This window comes from Gorilla gorilla, chromosome 7 (genome assembly GCF_029281585.2).
Source record: "Gorilla gorilla gorilla isolate KB3781 chromosome 7, NHGRI_mGorGor1-v2.1_pri, whole genome shotgun sequence".
Lineage (NCBI taxonomy): Eukaryota > Metazoa > Chordata > Mammalia > Primates > Hominidae > Gorilla > Gorilla gorilla.
The window spans coordinates 135,064,385-135,078,028 of NC_073231.2; positions in this window are offsets into that span (position 1 = coordinate 135,064,385).

Below are 13,644 nucleotides of genomic sequence, written 5' to 3' on the forward strand. Positions count from 1 at the left end.
AAGTTCACAGGTAGAGAGAAAAAATAGTGCCTGGCTTCAAAACTTCAAAGGATGGGCTGACTCTCTCATTAGCAAATAATGCAGCTGGTGACTTTAAGTTGAGGCCAATGCTCATTTACCATTCTGAAAATCCTAGCGTCCTTAAGAATTATGCTAAATTTACTCCACCTGAACTGTATAAATGAACCAATGAAGCCTAGATGACTCCACATCTGTTTCAGCACGGTTTACTGGATTTTTTAAGCCCACTGTTCAGACCTACTGTTAATTTTAAAAGATTCCTTCCAAAATATTACTTTGTAATGACAATGCATCTGGTCATCCAAGAACACTGATGTAGATGTACAAGGAGATTTCATGCCTACTAACACAATGTCCATTCTGCAGCCCATGGATCAAGGAATAATTTTGACTTTCAAATCTTATTATTGAAGAAATTCACTTCAAAAGGCTATAGCTGCCATAAATAGTGATTCCTCTTACGGATCTGGGCAAAGTAAATTGAAAATCTTCTGGAAAGGATTCAGTATTCGGGATGTCATCACTTAGATTGGTGATTCACGGGAAAAGGTCAAAATATCAACATTAATAGGAGTTTTGAAGAAGTAGACTCCAACCCTCATGGATGAATTTAAGGGGTTCAAGACTTCATTGGAGAAAGTCACTGCAGATGTGATGAAAATAGCAAGAGAACTAGAATTAGAATTGGAGCCTGAAGATGTGACTGAATTGCTGCAACTTCATGATAAAAATTTAATGACTGAGGCGTTACTTCTTATGAATAAGCAAAGAAAGTGATTTTTTGAGAGGGAATCTACTCTTGATGAAAATGCTACGAGCGTGTCAAAATGACAACAGAGTTTAGGATATTACCTCAATTAGTTGATAAAGCACCATCAGAGTTTGAGAGGATTGACCAGTTTTGAGAGAAGTTCTACTATATGTAAAATGCTATTTAAAAGCATCACATGCTACAGATAAGTCTTTTGTGAAAAGAAGAATAAATTAATGCAGCAGACATCATTGTTTTGATATTTTAAGAAATTGCCACAGCCACTTCAACCTTCAGGAAGCACCATTCTGATCAGTCATTAGCTATCAACAGTGAGGCAAGACCCTCCACCAGCAAAAAGATTATGACTTCCTGAAGGCTCAGATGATTGTTAGCATTTTTAGGAACAAAGTATTTTAAAATAAAGGTACCCACATTATTGTTAGACATAATATTATTGCACACTTAGTAGACTACAGTGTAGTATAAATATAACTTTTGTATGCACTGGGAAATCAAAAAATTTGTGCGACTCACTTTATTACAATATTCACTTTATTGCAGTAGTTTGGAACTGAACCCTCAATATCTCCAAGGTATGCCTGTAATTATTTTCTTGGAGACTATTGACAGTTCACATTTTCCTCTCTTAATAAAAAAAAAAATGTGGTATACCAGGAAGGATTTTGGTTATGGTGCAAAGAGAAACACAAGTCCAATCTTAAATTTTGTAAAAATTACATAATTTATTTGAGCCACAGTTTTCATATCTGTAAAATAGAAGTTTTAATCGCCACTATAGAGGATTGTTGTGGCAATAAAAGGAGATGGGATTAAAGTGACTTTTATACACTCATAAGTGCCTAAGAATTATTACCTCTCCTGTCTTTATTCAACTTGGCTTGTTTCGTGAATATTTCAAATTACGGAGAAGGCAAAGAAAACAAAACAATTAAGAGATGACTTTGTGTCAGGCCCATGATTATTATTTCATCTTAATGAATATCGAGCTTATGAATTTAGAATATTTCAATGTGGCATTCTGGAAATGATGAAATTAACAGTATTGTAGGGGTAGCTTATTTTATAAAACCACTGAATTAAGACATTTGTTGGCCTGTGTGTTGGGCTTCTAACTTTTCTGTTATGTTTGTCATAACTCTTTTTGTTTCAAAAGAGAAAAAAATAACTCCAGCTGACTTAAAACATACAGGAAATTTTATTTGCTTCACACAATTAAAAGTCTAGAAATAACATTTAGGGCTATTTTTTAATACTTGGATTCTTTTTTATTTTTAAATATTTAATTGACAAGTGAAAATTTTATATATTCGAGGTATACAATGTGATGATTGATACATATGTGCATCATGTCCTGATAATGACAATCCAATTAATCAACACATCTATCATCATTCATAGTCACCATTTTGTATATGTGTTGATGAGGACACTTAAAATACCCTCTTATCAAACTTCAAGTAAATAGCACAGTGTTATTAACTATAGTCACCATGATGTATATTAAATGCTCAGAACTTAACTTAAAATTTGCACCCTTGGACAGCACCCCTTTTCCCCATTTCCACCCCTGGTCACCACCTTTCTACTCTCTGCTTCTATGAATTTCACCTTTTTAGACTCCACATATGTAAATGAGATCACACAGCAGATGTCTTTCTGGGTCTATCTTATTTTAGTTAGCATAATTTCCTCCAGTTCCATCCATGTTGTCACAAATGAAAGGATTTCCTTCTTTTTATGACTGAATAATATTTCATTGTACACATACGCACATGCACGCACGCATACACGCACACATTTTCTTTATACATTCATAGATGATCAATGGATACTTAGGTCATCTTTATATCTTGGCTATTATGAATAATCCTGCAAAATATATGGGGCTGCAGCTCTCTTTGACATACTGATTTCATTTCCTTTGGAGATAAACCCATAAGTAGGATTGCTCAATTGTATGGTAATTTTATTTTTAATTTTTAAAGGAATGTTTATACTGTTTTTTGTAATGGCTCCACCGATTTTCACTGCCACCAACAATGTAAAAGCGTTCTCATTTCTCCACACTCACAATTGATTCAGGGTTGGTTTGACGGAAAGACTTAACAATATCACCAAGGACATGCATGTATGTGCATGTGTGCGTGTCTATTACTCTACTCTCACCTTTGCTGTGGGTTCAGTTTCATCCAAAGGCAGATAAACCCAAGGATGAATTGCCTATAGCAATTTCAGGGTGTTCATATTCAAACACTATGTCTTCTCTTTTCTTACCTGTCTGAGAATAATAAGCAAGATTCTTACCTCAGTGCCCTTGGTAAATCCTCACCTTTCATCTAACTGGCTTAAATTGAGTCACGTATGCCCAATTGGGACCCAAATCCTGTGCATCATAATTCCAAGAGGTAGCTGCCTTTGGTCTACATTACCTGAACCAATCACTCCACAAAACTGAAGGGATTACCCTGACTGGCTTTGACCATCAAAACTTCCCCATGGAGCTTGGATGGGTTTAACTTCCCCAATGATAAATGGGCTAATGAAAAAATACATGGATCTCTTAATTAAGAGATATATGGATTCATAATAAAAAGTCAAAAAACAATACATGTTGTCATGGTTTGGCAAAAAGGGAATGCTTATACACTGCTGCTGGGAATGTAAATTAGTACAACCCCTACTCTACCTCTAGTGCAACAGTATGGAGAGTTCTTAAAGAACTAAAAGTAGATCTACCATTTGATCCAGCAATCCCACTACTGGGTATCTACCCAAAGGAAAAGAAGTCATTATATCAAAAACACACCTGTACGTGTATGTTTATCACATCACAATTCACAATTGCAAAGCTATGGGACTGAGGCAGAAGAATAGGATCTGGGGCAGGGAATCTAAGGACTTCCTAGAACTAAATCAAACAGAAAAACCCCAACTTTCCATGACTAAGTAAATAACTCTGTAACTCTACTTCATCTATGACAGGAAATGTCCTCTTCATTTGCATAGGGTATACACCAAGTAAATAACTTTATAACCTCACTTCAGCCTCCTCATTTACATAAGGCATACACCAAGTAACCAATGGGAAACCTCTATGGGGTATTTAAACCCCAGACATTTCTGTAACCAAGCTCTTGAGCCACTTGCTCGGGCCCACTCCCACCCTGTGGAATGTGCTTTTGTTTTCAATAAAACTCTACCTTTGTTGTTTCATTATTCCTTGCTTTATTTATGCATTTTGTCCAATTCTTTGTTCAAAATGCCACAAACCTGGACACCCTCCATCGGTAACAGAATCAACTTAAGTGCCCATTGACCAATGAGTGGATAAAGAAAATTTGGCATGCATGCACCACGGAATACTACTCAGGCATAAAAAAGGAATGAAATAATGTCTTTTGCAGCAACTTGGATGGAGCTGGAGGTCATTATTCTAAATGAAGTAACTCAGGAATGGAAAACCAAATACTGTATATTCTCACAAGTGGGAGCTAAGCTATGGGTACACAAAGGCATACACAGTGATACAATGAACTATAAAGACTCAGAAGAGGGATGGAGGGGCATGAGGGATAAAACACTACATAATGAGTACAATATGTTATGCACCCACTACTCTGGTTGACAAGTGCACTAAAATCTCAGACTTCACTATACAATTCATCCATGTAACCAAAACCCACTTGTACCCCAAAAGCTATTGAAATTAATAAAAAAAATTTTTTTATAAAGGTGAAACTTAAAAAAAGATAGAGATGGATCCAAATACTATAAAAAGGGGGGAAAGGAAAATGATTCCAGATAGATAGATAAGAAAAAATGTTCACCTCCATAGTCAGAGAGTTGATAAACTAGATAAGACAGAGATGTGGACATGGACATAAATGTGCATTTAGTCATGAACATAGATATAGATATATGAAAAACATTTTATCCAATAACAAAAATGTATGTAAGTTTAAGTATGGTCACTACAGAAAAGCATCAATAAAAATGACTCAGAATATTACCATTCAGACATAATTACTCTTAATATTTTGGTTTATATACTATACTAGTATTTTTCACATATGTAACTTGTGTATAACGCATAATTATTTTTAAAAATTGAAATCACACTATACATTTTATCTCCATTCTGCTTTTTTCGCTTATCAACACATTATGAACATTTTCATATGGCTGGCATTATAAAAACTTGGCATTTATATTCTTATTTTATTACTCTAAAATATAAGTTTTGATAGCTACATAGTAGTACATACTATGGATGTATTATAATTTGTTTAAGCATTTATTTATCATCATACAGCCATTCTTTGGTGTCCATGAGGTATTCCAGGACCCCTTGTGGATAACAAACTCTGCAGATGCTCAAGTTCCTTATATAAAATGGCATGGTATTTGCATATAACCTGTGTATATTCTCCTGCATATTTTAAATCATCCCTAGATTACTTATAATGTATCTAGTACAATGTAAATACTATGTAAATAGTTGTACACTTTTTTATTTTTGTTATTTTTTATTGTTGTATTGTTATTTCTATTGTTTTTAATAATATTTTTTAACCTTGGTTGATTGAATCTATGGATGCAAAATCCCTGGATACAAAGGGCCAACAGCACTTTCTAAAATCACTTCCTAATTTTCTCTCTCTTAAGCTATTCATCAATAAACACTAAGTTCATTAACTGAATTCTTACCCAAAGTTTGAGAACCTAAAGTCAGACAAACCTAGACTAACATTATGACTTTACCACTTATTAGCCATGTGATCAGAGGAGGTAAGTTGTTTACCTTCTCTGACCTCAGTTTCCTAGGAATAATAATAGTACTGTCCACATAGACCTGTGGTGGTAACTAAATGAAGTAATGCATGTAAAGTATCTGACACATAAAAGGAACTCAGTGGTTACCATCCTCAATCAGAATAGAGAGTTCCTATATGACAAGAAAAAATAGTTCCTTTCCTAAGCTAATCTCATTTCTGGGAGATTGCTAGTGGAACTGACTTTATATACTAAGTATGTCTTTGTTGTCTGAATCTATCTTCATGTCAATGAGCAATAGGTAACCTACTAAGTGACGTATTTGCAAAGTCAAAAACTTTTGACAATATTACTTCTTAAAGATTATCGGCCACATAAAATATTAATGTGGAAAGATAATGGTGATATTGCTGAATTTTTAAATACAGTTATTGAAAGTGACATTATTTCTAAACTAGAAATTCACTGACTTCAAGAACTAAAAGGAAGCTCGAGATTGACTAATCTTTTGCCCATCTTTTATATATGGAGGCAACAGAACACATGCCCATGGTAGGAAATAACAGGTGGCTCTGAGTCCTAAAGGTTATTTCTTAGTGTTCTCTACAAAGGATATGAAGGTAAAACACTAAAAGGATTCAATAGCTAAAAGATCCCAACTAAGTAGAGAAGGATTTGAAATTCTTGTTCATAGCCATTGTGAAGGGTACAATCACATACCTAGGCCAGGGTTTCTTAGTTTTACCACTATTGACTTTTTGGGCTAGATGATCCTTTGTTGTGCTGTACATTGCAGAGTATTTAGCAGCATCCCTGTCCTATACGCTAGATTTATCCCTCCCTCATTTCTGACAGCCAAATTAGCTCTAGGCATACCCAAATATCCTTCGGGGAATAAAATCTACCCCGATGGAAAACTACTGAATTAGGGTACAAAGAATATACAGTGCTGATTCTCTTCCTCATTTATCTTATATGCACAGATAATATAAAGTAGTGGGAATGTGGCAAGAAATGTTCTCCACCTTTCTCCCCTGTCCAAACTAGAATTATAGAAGGGGGCCATGTAAATCAAGACAGAGAAAGAATGGAGACATGTGTATTATATTAACTTACTAGAAATTTTCAGACAGAAAGTCAATACTGTCTGAGCATGCCCACCTCAGACAATACTTAGTTCTTTTTATCTCTCCCTTTGTAGGACTCATTACCTATTTCCTTCTCCTATTTAGTATAAGCTCCAGTGAATTAATACTCTAACTCTAGGATGTGAGAGTGATCTGGCTCTGACATCTGTCACTCCATTGATTGCCAGCGTTGATTTGGCTGATCTGACTGGCCAGGACGTGTCTGCTTTCTCCCTCACTGCTCCATCTGTGTCCTCCCAGAAGCTGCAAGCTCAGTCAAAAAGGACAACCTTCTCCAATAGAGGAGGATTATGCCTCTGTCAAGGGTATATGAGTAGCTGTGCTCCCCTAATAGAACCTCCAAACAAACTCTCTAAGTCTAAGGCCAGGGAGGGCAAGGGGAACTAGGAGAGAGATCAAATGGGTACAATGGACCCCACAACCGTGACAGTATAAGGTGATGATAGAGAGTTCAAAGAGACGTGGTTTCTCTTCAATAGAGATGGGCAGTATTATGGGTTAAATTGTGACATGTATAAATGTGTATGTTAAGGTTGTAAGCCCTAGTACCTCAGAATATGGTTTTATTTGATAATGGGGACACCGTAGATATAATTAGTTGAGATGGGAAAAGGTGGGCCCCTAATCCAATATGACTAGCGTCCTTATAAGAAACAGAAGTTTGGACACAAATGCACTCCCAGGGAATAGAACACCATGTAAAGATAGGAGTTTCCTGCCACAAGCCAGGGAAAACCAGAAGCTCAGAGAGAGGCCTCCAGGAGATCCTTTGTTAGCACCTTAAGAGGGAGCATGGCCCTGCCAACACCCATCACAGACTTCCAGTCTCCAAAACCATGAGACAATAAAGTTCTGTTGCCTACACCATTCTGTCTGTGGTGCTCTGTTAGGGGAGACCTCACAAATACAGGTGGTCATGACTAAAGAAAGGTAGTCACACCAGGTGAGGATTTGGTGAGGGAAGCCAAATGAAATAAAGGGGTCCATCACAGGTTCCCACGCTCTCTGACGTAATATGGGTTGAAATATATATATATTTGGGTTGAAATACATAATGAATATTTACTTTTACATCTTCTGGAATCAATGTCTGGCAGAACATAAAATGTGTTTGTTAATGGATGTTTGCTATCTTCCTTTCTACTGAGTGTTGATTTTTAGTAGTCACTATAACTTTACGGATGTAGTGCCATATCTGAATATTCTGAGTTTCTGAATTCTGTGCCTCCTTCTTCAAAGATCAAGAAACTCAAGTTTAAGTTCCAAATCTGTCACCTCCAAGAGAGAAGCTCATCAGGTTTAGGAATATAATGAATCAAGAGTTGAAAAGAGATATAATTTTATTTTATTTTTCTAATCGTGGCCCACCCCTCCAATAGTACTTTCACCTCACAAACTGCAAAGTGCTTTCACCTACAAAGATTCACCTGTTTCTATCAACAACTCAAAGAAGTAAAAGAGAAGTCTGTTACCATTGCACAGATGCAGAAATGGAAGCCTAGAGAAATTGTGACTTTCTCAAGGGGACTGACACAGCTAGTTGAAATGGTCTGGTATCCTTTTCTTTATACCAGAATGTTTTTTTTGTCATGAGAGAAATATTCCAGTACACATAGATAAAAGATTCACTCTGCCCATTCTCTTTAAGAAAAGGACACTTGATTTACTGTTATATACTCTTAAGGATGGGGGCCAGCTTTGGGGTTTGGTCCAGACTTAAGATCTTGATTCCCAACCATGGCCTTTTGGTTTCTTGACCCTCCTATTAACTTACCAGACTTGAGTCATAATTCTGGATGATCTTGCATAGGATCTTTGACTCAGGAGAATCTCATTAAAGCTCTTCTGGGAAATTGCACACTAATGACAGAGTTTCACACAATTGAGGTATCTTTATAGAGTCCCAGATAAATGTTACAAAATGTTACTTCCACACCACCTCCTGCCTGAAGGCCCTAGCATAAAAAGATTCATTTCTCATCGAGATGCAGTAGTTTTCGTATCTCCATTTGTCTTTGCCAAACCAGGTCAGGAAATCAGCCCAGAATGTAAGGTTGTGGTTTGCTTTTTTAGACTCATAAAATGTTAATGCTGCAAGTAATCTAAGAGATAGTCTGTTTTAACATCGTCTTGCTAAGAACACTGAGACCCTTAGATGATAGCAAATTTAGCCAGTGACATAGAGAAGTTAATAACGAGGCTGTTATTCTAATCTAGGGTTCTTAATTCCTAATTCAGTATTCTTTGCAATATGTCATCATATATCTATTGACCCAAATATTTCCAAAACATCATTATTGACCTTCTACTCCCATTTCATGGATGAAAGCAGTCACCAATATGAAGTACGATTTGTCAAGCATGGTTGAAAACTTCCAACTGATCCCAGGTCCCACTTTGTTGTCTGAAGTGGTGCCCGCTTATTCAACATAAATTACTAAATAATCTATTTATATATTCAGCAAACATTTATTTAGAAATGACTGGGTCTTACTTATCTTGGTCACCTCTGATAATATGAAGGTCAGAGTACAGTAGGAAATGCATGTATCTATAGGATTAAGAAAATACAATTTGTAGAAATAATCACATAAGAAGTGAGATTTGGAGCATAAAGGAAGGAGTGACTCACTGTTACAGGGGTAAATTATGGGGATAGGGAGAAACCTTTGCAACATAGGTGATATTGGAGTTGAGCCTTAAAAGCTAAGAAGGAGTTTGTTAGATGGAGAAGGTAAAAGAATATGCCAGATAGAGGAAACAGAAGAATCAAATTCTAACAGTCTGAGATCACCTAAACAGAGTCATAGAGTCCGTAGAAGAGGGGGAAAAGGGACATGGATAAAAAGCTGGGGTAGGTTGGCCGAGCGCAGTGGCTCACGCCTGTAATCCCAGCATTTTGGGAGGCTGAGGCGGGCGGATCACCAGGTCAGGAGATCGAGACCATCCTGGCTAATACAGTGAAACCCCGTCTCTACTAAACATACAAAAAATTAGCCGGGCGTGGTGGTGGGCACCTGTAGTCCCAGCTACTCGGGAGGCTGAGGCAGGAGAATGGCATGAACCCGGGAGGTGGAGCTTGCAGTGAGCCGAGATGGCGCCACTACACTCCAGCCTGGGAGGACAGAGCAAGACTCCTTCTCCAAAAAAAAAAAAAAAAAAAATTGTTGGGGTAGGCAGTTCAGGAGTTTTGAAGTCCATGAAATAAAGCATAATGAGGTTGAGCTTTGCAGTGAAGATGCTAGGGAGCTAATTTAAGCAGAGTAATAACAGGTTAGACATGTGCTTTTAAAGGTCACTGTGATTCTACCAAAGACTCAGATGCAGCAAGAACAGGGTCAGGAAGACCATTTCAAACATTTTAATACTCTTGGCAATAGATGATGAAAGTCTAAACTAGAAGTGAGCTTAGAAGGAAATGAAAGTTTAGAAGATTTCAGAAGATAGATTCAGTGATACATGGGACACTGATGATGAGGGAGGGAAGAGACCTAGATGTAACTGGTGATTCTAACTTAGGTGGCTGCTACATGGTCATGAAACTACTCTCCTAGAGTATATTTTTGACTCTTCAGAGTCACTGGGTCTTTTTAAAATCTGATAGAAACTCTGGGGACTCTATCCAGAAAAAGGCACATATGCACATATACAAACAATTTTTCATGCAATTTCAGATGTTTCATGAGCTCGCTGAAGCCCATGAATGAATGAGACTGCAGATTACAAAGCTCTGTTTTACTGGAAGAATTTAAATGCAAAAACACTGGGAAACCTAGATTGTCAGTTGCTAATGTCATAGAATGAATCCATTTCCTTCTGACACTGTTAGTTGGATATTTGTATGCTAATGTGGCAACTGGGGATAAGATTGAAAGCACTTGCCAGGTGGTGACCAGGGGTGGGAGTTGGGGGAGAGAACCCCAGACCAGAAACAAAGCACAGTGGGGAACAAGAGAGATGATCATCACCATCACCTCCCAGGTTTCCTGAGTCAGAGCAGAGTCATGGTGCTGAATGAATCAATTACATCCTTCCACGTCGGAGATTTTATTTAATATTCACAATAACCTTGTGACGTTAGCAAAGGAACACTAGTAGATCCATGTCACAGGATGAAGCAATTGAAGCTCAGAGAAATTGAGTCACTTTCTTTCCCAAGGTCACACACAGTTAATGGCAGAGATTGAACCAGGTCTGTTTCCTTCCTTTTCAAGGCTGGTTCTTTTATGGACAAGCAGGTCTAAGACATCAAGATGAAAGTCTCCCTTCTAGTCTGAGTGCTAATCCAGGCTTTCTAGCTTACACTGATAATGCTGCTAAGAGCATAACATGAATATCCAGAGTACCGCTAAGGGCACAGCATCCAGGAGGCCCTGGGGATGACTTGGGTTGGAGTCATTAAATACATCATTTTCAGTTTTAGATAGTTCAAATGCCAACCCTGCCACTTATATCTCCGTAAGCCTGGCCAAACTACATAGCCTCATTGGCCTTGAGTTTCCTTGTCTTTAAAGCAGGGATAATAATATTAATCTTCATCCTTGCCAGGCTTCAATGAGACTAAGTTAAAAAGCCCTCTGTAAGTGCTAGCTCCTCTTGTGAGGGCTTCAGCAGGCATAGACGTTTCTCTGAGATTATGGGTTCTGTCTTCAAGCTCCTGACTCCAATCCCTTTCTCTTATTTCACTCACTGGGGACAACCAGCCTGCCAGAATGGTCTACTGACTGACCTGCCTGGAACACACAGCTCTTGTCTATTATCAATGGAATAAAAGATGCCAAGAACATCTGAGACCTTAATACTTAAAGGGACAGTCTTTACAGACTTAATGATGGTCTATTTTTAAGCACACAGGATCAGAAATAGTGAACAATATGATTGTGATATGGAACCTTCCTGATGAAGAGTGTTTTTGCAAGGTCTCTGTCATGGAACATTCCTGCTATGTTTTCTATTCTTACAGAGCTTAAACCTATTCACATGTTTAGATGGTCACTTGTAAGATTTGAAGGCCAATCATCTATCAAGAGATAAAACTAATGCATGTGTCATTCCAATAAACAACCTAGCTAATGCAAAATTGCCAACAATGATTTTTCTTCATTTAAGTAGTTGATGATTCATTCAGCATGAGTACATCTTGCCACAATAAAGGAGAGTACTTGCCCACACCATTTATTACAGAGAGAAAAAGAGAAAATGGGTAAGCCAAAACAAAACAAAACTAAAACATAGTCTTTGATTTGTGATGCCCATCTACTTGCTAACTTTGTGACTAGACAAACTGGCTAACTTCTTTGAGCTTCCAGTTCTTTATTTCTCCACTGGGGATGTAATGCAGTGTATTAGTTTGTTTTCACACGGCTATAAAAAACTACCTCAGACTGGGTAATTTATAAAGAAAAGAGGCTTAATTGACTCACAGTTCACAGGGCTGGGGAAGCCTCAGGAAATTTACAATCATGGCAGAAGGTGAAGGAAAAGCAGGCACCTTCACAAGATGGCAGGAGAGAGAGAGCAAGGGGGAAGTGCCACACTTTAAAACCATCAGATCTCACGAGAATGCACTCACTATCAGGAGAACAGCAAGGGAGAAGTCTGCCCCCATTGTCAAATCACCTCCCACTCAGCCCCTCCCTCAACACATGGGAGTCACAATTCGACATGAGATTTGGGTGGGGACACAGAGCCAAACCATATCATACAGGCTCAACACCCTTACAACCTCTTGTGAAGAAGACTGTAAATCCCCATATTTAATTGAGGGATTGTTATACCCATTCTGAGCTTCTTTCTTCCATTCCATTTCTTACTATCAAAGTGCTCAAGATTCATTATATTCAAGGACACACACTATGGTTGCATTCCTGGGCAGCACTTGCTATTCTGGATTCTACTGTTATTCCTTGTTTCCATTAAATGTGAACAATGGGATCTGTGTATGACCCACTTCCACAGATGGGTAATATCGTGGCAAAACACGGGCTTTGTAATCAGCTAGGGTCTGGTTGTAATCCTAGTTTGATCAACCCTGTGTTTTATGTGGATTTACTTTCCTCATCTGTGAAATAATATGGATAATAATTTTTTAGGGTTGTAATTTAAGAGCTTTGTTGAGACATAATTTATATATCATACATTTGTCTCATTTAAAGTGTAAAACTAAATTATTTTTCATATATCCACAGAGCCGTGCCACCATCACTACAAACTAACTTTAAAACATTTAATCCACACTGATAAAAAACACCATTAGTAGTCACTCCCCTTACTTCTCCTGCCAACTTTATGAAAAAACTAATCTATTTTCTGTCTTTATAGATTTGTTTATTCTTGCTATTTTATACAAGTGGAAACATGCAATATGTGATCATTTGTGACTAGCTTCTTTCACTTAGCATAACATTTTCAAGATTCACCAGTGTTTTAGTATCACAACTTCATTCTTTTTCATGGCTAAATAATATTCCATTGTATAAATATATCACATTGTATTTACCCGTTTATCAGATGGTGAATATTTGAGTTGTTTCTGCTTTTTAACTATGATGATAAATGCTTCTATAATATGTGTACAAGTTTTTGTGTGGACATGTTTTCATTTCGCTTGGGTTATGTATCTAGAAGTAGAATTGCAGGGTCATATGCTAGCTCTGAGTTTAACTTTTTAAAGAGCTGCCAAACTGTTTCCAAAGCAACAATATATTCCACCAGCAATATATCAGTGTTCCAATTTCTCTGCTTTCTTACCAATATTTGTTATTTTAGTAGAAATGAAGTGGTATCTTATTTAGATTTTCATTTGCATTTACCTAATGACTAAACATTTTTCATATGATTATTGTCCATTTATATCCCTCTCTTTGAGAAATGTCTATACAGATCCTTTGCTCATTAAAAAAATAAGCTATCTATCTTTTTATTATT